The sequence below is a fragment of the Ischnura elegans genome, chromosome 1, assembly GCF_921293095.1.
Source record: "Ischnura elegans chromosome 1, ioIscEleg1.1, whole genome shotgun sequence".
Lineage (NCBI taxonomy): Eukaryota > Metazoa > Arthropoda > Insecta > Odonata > Coenagrionidae > Ischnura > Ischnura elegans.
The window spans coordinates 160,031,494-160,037,839 of record NC_060246.1 but is presented as its reverse complement, the minus strand read 5'-3'; the positions used below and the strand labels follow the sequence as shown (position 1 = coordinate 160,037,839).

At 42.8% G+C, this 6,346-nt stretch overlaps 1 non-coding gene across 1 annotated transcript; it reads left to right on the top strand.

Annotated features, from left to right (window-relative positions):
- The first annotated feature begins 2,058 nt into the window (after positions 1-2,058).
- Positions 2,059-2,129, top strand: Trnag-gcc. The gene has a single exon. It is a non-coding gene; the product is annotated as a tRNA-Gly (tRNA).
- The last annotated feature ends 4,217 nt before the right edge of the window (positions 2,130-6,346 follow it).

The following is a 6,346-nucleotide window of genomic DNA, read 5'->3' as shown; positions in this document are numbered from 1 at the left end:
AATTTTAACGTTAACTCATCTGCTTAGTGTGAAACATTACGTCCATTCCCATTCAAAACAAAAGAGAAGACATGTTGACTTCTGGATGTGTTCTGATCCATGACGACGCCCGTCATCTCAGCGCTGATGCAGCCCAACTGCTCCTTGAGCAAATTCAATGGGACATTATTATCGATCACCCGCCGTACATAGTGCCGTGTGATTTCCATATTTACGCTGAAATAAAAATGCAATATTCATTTCGAGGAAGTTAACGTTTCCTGCCTCACCCCTCTAAATTAGTGTTTTTTTGCTTTTGTGTAGCCGTACCTATAATTGATATACACCCATGTCTCGTATAGCGCAAGGGATGCGTTCCTTGGGGTCTTTGCGCTATATGAATTTGCGTTATACGAGAGCGTTTTAACATTTGGAAGATAGGGATGCGTTCCTGGTAGCATAGGTCTTGGGTATTGAATTTCCTCTAAAACATATATATTCCCATAAATAGCCTTATATAACATTATTTATATAAATTTTTATAGTTTAAAACATGTTTAAAGGTAGTACGCACGCATTTGAAGACTTTTATTCACGTTAAAAAATATTCTTACGTGCTTTTGAAATTCCCTCCTGTCGTGCGGGTGGGCTAACATATGCTATCTCAGGGGCTCGTAATGCATTGCCGGCAGTTGACGATTTTTCAAACCAGTCTAAAAACAACTATTGTGTCACCCAGGCCCTTTTGTCGCTCATCAAAATGACAGGCAAATGCTACTTTCAATGCCATTTCATAGCTAGCGGAGTTTATGAATGATAAATCATTTTAATTTGAAGTCCTGCGAGTCATTAGAAGCTACGTGAAACAGTATTTAAATGCCGTGAAACCTGACCCAGGTTTTCCTTCCCTGAAAATGAATGAACGAGAATGCATTCTTTTCCAAAAGAATATCGTCTCGTCAACACTAAAAACTAGTTGAGGGGGAAAGGAGCCACTTTCAATCACAGCTTGGAGTTCATCAGAAAATGTTGTGGTGACTGCGCTATCAACACTTGCAGATTCACCTGATATCGCCGCACTGAAAATACCTGCTTGCCGTTTAAATTCTGGAACCAACCGGAGCTTTCACTAAATTTCTCGGAGCGATTACCACTCTCGTCTTTTTGTACTGATTCACTATGAACTTTCCGTATGTGTAGACCGCTTGGTTGAAGTTGGTGCGGCTGAGGTCACTGATGTTTTAACTTCGTCTTTATTCAGAATAAGGCATCCTGCGTTTAAACTTCCGCGCAATATCGCTTTGACGTTCTCCATTTTCAAAGCAATTGACCTATATCAATTTCTCTTCTAGGTTTATGGTTTTTCTTGATAAATTCTTGATTTTTCTAACCGCATTCCTATTTTTGCCATTTTCTCTTGGTTTTTACCCTGCATGGCTCTATCGAAATGACCTTCTACTGCTGAACTGTATTCATGAGACGCAGAGGGCCTACGACTGCGGGGAGGGAACGAAGCTATTGTGTTTGAGACTCAACAGCGGACCCTCTTTTATGTTGATGCTCTTCATGCGCAACTCGGCCACTGCTCCATTTATCCCCCGTGAATACCGATGACCTTTAAGGCTTTAGCGCAGACCTTCTACCTGGAAGTCGATCGCCCGATAACCTATGACGGCAAAAATTACGTCTCAACCAGTATTGCTTTAAAAAAACTCATTTCCACTAGCCCCACGCTTAATTAATATTCTAAATTAACTCATTCTGTTAAGGAGACGAGATAAATTACTTCGGTAGGCCGGCTATCTGGACCCAATGACGAGGAACATTTTGGCCATTGCACAGCAATGGATTTCGATTAATATATAAACAAAAAAGAAGATTTGAGGCAAGCAATAATATTAATATGCGTAAAATGATAGAAATTTCGTGTTTACTTAGCGCAAGTTCACGTTTTATCACGAGAGCGTTTAAGATTTTTGATTAGGCTACACTGCGTTGCAATGTTTCCCCGAGGAACGAATTTGCGCTATATCGAAATTGCGCTAATCGAAATTGCGCTATACGAGGCATGGTTGTATAGCATCGGTGGTTCAGGGGTAGAATGCTCGCCTGCCACGCGGGCGGCCCGGGTTCGATTCCCGGCCGATGCATTTACTTTTAAACCATGTGAATTATCGCGTGGCTTTTAATAACCGTTTAAAATCGAGTGGTTATCAATGCTTCCTGTGTATATGAAAACTAGTATATAATAATGACGTATTAAGTTGTACCTCGCGAAATTTGGCTTATTTTTGGTTTGGCTTTTGTGGACCGAATAATTAGACAAATCAAATGTTATATCCGTCTTCACTGAAGCACACTCAACCGATGTCGTCATGCTCTGTTTTCACGTTTTGACTTTATTACATTTAAATTATACAGACATTGCTCAAAACATTGCGCAGCCGTACGCGCAGTTGACGAAAAATCACGATGGCCTGACTGGTGCTCGCAGTGAATCCGTGAATTAATAAGGTATTTTAAAGCGCTGATGACTTAGAGATAAGGTAGCTCTCATTTGCGATAGTGCGTACTTAATGGAGGATAAGCAATGATGAAAAACGAGGATGGCTCGAATGTTGGCAACGGTAGTTTTGTGATGCATAAATGCAAAATGGCCTTCCAATATAAGGCAGAGAACGGTTCTCGCATTTCAATTGGGGCCGACCTGAAGTTTTGAATAATGAATTTTCAGCGCATTTTTCACGAAGCAATTTTCCTCCGGCGTTTTAGCTCAATCGAATACGAAGCGCTTGGAACGATTCCACGGACAAAAAAAATATTCAATAATTCATATACCCTTTCAATGACTCCCTTTCTGAACTGAGTTCTGGGTCGCCCCTCCAAAGGATCAATCAATCCGTTGCGTTGGTGCCCCTGGGGCCTGAGCAATTAGTAGCTCCTCCACGAATCCCTCTCTCTCTATGCGATGAAGTATGCGTGCATGGAAGACCGCTATAACTTAACTTCGGCTTCCTATGTTGAACTAATTAATAAAACCTATTCCTTGGATCTAATGAGCCTTTTTATTTAATCCAATCTCTGCAAAATCACTCTCTTATCTATTTGTTGGTTCATCCGGGCAAAATTTTGAACTTCATCTTCATCTGCGAAGTACCGTGCAAGGCACTACCAAAGCTCACAGGACAGCCTAACGCGGTCAGACCAGAAACTAGGATTGTCCAAAGGGCACGGACATTCAAATAAAACTATTAGTTCGAAGTAGAAAACGAAAATTTGGCTTAGTACGTGATTCATGCATGAGTTGTAACATGCCAAGAATGCATGTTCGTGTCCTTAGCACTCTACTAGTTTATGATCTGACTGCATCTTGTGTCCTGTGTGCTGGGCCTATGTTCGGCAAGCGAGCTCGTGTCTGATTAAGACTAGGATGAGTGCAGCATGCCTGTGTGGAATTACCCCGCTCCACACACCGCGATAGTGGCTTGCACGGGACCTCGTAGGTGTGGATGAAATGATTCACTATGTCCAATGCCTAATGGACAAAGAAATTTTTCTCAAAGGAGCTAAGATTTCCTTTTACATTAATTACAAAGGCACTTATAAGTATGCAGGACATGCAGAGTCGTAATGCTCAACTCGCAGGAAAGCTATGGAGTGCGCGCTGGATTCCAAGAATGGCGTGTTCGATTACAGTAATTTTTATCCATCTAAATTTAATGAGATTCCCTCCTCAGTCAAAGAACGCTCTGCTATAACCCATTCCCGCACACTCTTTCCTGCTAAAATGGCTTCGAATTCCGAGAATCTCACCTTCCACGTCGATTGAGAGTAGGAAGGAAAAACACAGGTTGATTGCGAACCCAATTCCGAGTGCTTTCGTTCTCCATAATTATCTCCTTTGCATTTATTGCATTGCGTGTCGAGGGCGTCTGATGGAATTCAATCAAATATTAGCGAGAGGGGGGGAGGGGAGATTGAGGGCCATATAATTGGAAAAGGGCCCTTCGGAGGGTCCCACAACCACCCTCAACCCACCGCGTCCCCACCCGAAGAACGAATTCAAACAGCCCACCTGTTCCACATCCACCCCCCCCCCCCAGATATAGCTGTAAAATTATTGCCTCCTTGCGTCCTCCGCTGCAGTATTTGCGAACTCCTTTGTTCCCGGAACCCGTTGTTGGATTTCGAGCGAATCGGAGGAGGACGCGCCCCTACTGACTGGGGGGGGGGGAAGAATGGGGTGATGGAGGGGTTGAATTTCCTCGTTCCCAAAATCCACTTCCCCTTCCCACCCACGCCCCCTCTCTTCCTAAAAGTATGGCTCCCAGAAGACCTGCGGAGGGAGGGAGGGGGGGACGATGCACGTAGGGGGGGGGGGGGATCTACCAGGAGCGCAGCCAAAAATTAAGGCTAGGGGGTGTTTTAGGCGCAACTAATACTTTGGGTGTTAGGAATTGCATACCCGCCAGGGCAAGCGGGAGTTGTGGGGGCCCTCCAGAAAATTTTTAAGATTAATGGTTCCAAATGGCGAGTTTTACGTCCTTCTGATGGACATTTGATTAATCCTAAGACTTTTATATAAGTAATAGAAATCCATTAAGTAAAATTGGTTAAATTTAAAAATTTCTCTGCTCTGGTGGGGGTTTTAACCCCCAAAACCCCCCCTCGCTGCGCCTCTGGGCTCTACCACCATGTGGCTGACCCCCCCAGCCGCGACTGGATATATCGCACGGGCACCGTGTTTTCAATTGTGCATCGCAACCAAGGAAACTGCATAGAGAAGGCCCGATCCCATTTCATATTAGGCTGGTTTCTGTTGCCACTTCGGTAGCATTTTAATCGGATTTCAAAAATGTCCGCGGCGCAGTATTAAATGCAACGAGATCCACCTTTTTTCATATATATTGCATTATAATGTTTGTAATAACAAGGAATAGCATTGAGCTTTTATAAATTTGATATGCCACATCATATTGCACATACATTTCGGTTAATACCCCTAACTATACCGTATTTCCACCGTGAAACTCGGCTCACTTTGTCCACATCTACATACTACCCCGCAATCCGCCTAAAAGGCGTGTGGCAGGGGGTGTTAGGACACTAGCCATTCACACATAAAAGGAAATGCTCCAACGAAATTACGGCTATAAATTATTATTGTCTTTTTTATGTTTCGGGGGAAAAACGAATCCCATATCTATCTGTTCGGCAAAATATCTGTCTTAATTTATCGCTTCTGTCGGACCTGGAAATATTGTGGGGGCTATAATGTTATGTTCTCTGTGTCCCTCTTAAAGAAATCTATTGTCAAATGGTCATGCAATCTAAGGCTAGCGCGCAGCCTCCGAGTCTCCAGCGGCTCCCACCTTATCCGTCAGCGACGCCAGTGGCGACTTTTGTAAACCCATTTAAATGTTTGGACGATGAAAACGCATTTAGCGGATGACTTAAGAATCCCCTTTTTTCTGACATTTGTGATCGCAACACAAGCATAGCAACCATATTTTATAAAACTAACTATAGGAGGTTCCACTAGGTAGCGGTGGCAGTCTTAATGTGAACCCCTATACCCGCGCATAAAAAAGCATTCCAACTTTTGTCACGAATGGATCGGTAGGTGTCCATGAATTTGGCTCTAAATTCCTTTCAGAAATACGTTTTAAGACATACTACCATAATCTAGTTATTGATTCGAAAACTAGTTCATCCCCAGTAAGATGGAGTCCACGATATAAAATTGCGGCGTGAAAGGAAACCATTTGCATTTCTATCTAAAGAATGCGATTCGGAAATAAGATGATTCGGAGGAAGGTTCCATTTAAGGGAAAGCAGCAGACATCTACACAAATAAAATTTCCTCGCATAGAAATAAAGTTTTCGGTGAAAATCATTAAAGTGATTGTGAACAGCAGACTTGAGTAAAAGAAAAAGTGGAAGGACGCAAAGATTAAATGAACCGTACGCGAGAATCGATCTTGAGAGTTCGGGAGCTTAATTTTTTAGCAATGAAAGCGTAGCGTATCTCTTGCAGGGTAATACGCATATTGACATGTATCCTAGCGACTGGAGCGCCACCATTTACGGAGACCAGCGGTAGACAGTGGAATCGCGGGAATCCTGTATACAATTTATGATTTCAACATTCAAGGAAGACAACTACCTGCCCCGCATATCGCTTACTTACATATCGCATATGATTAATCGACATATTGTATTCCACTCTTAATGGCCACTTGTAGGCAGAAGGTCCATTGTGGCCTGGCAAAGAATTACATTCGTTAAATATCAGAGATTTATTTGGTGTTCTTTTTATATTGCCACCTACGCGAATCCTGCCGCGCGATCAAAAATCAATGTAATT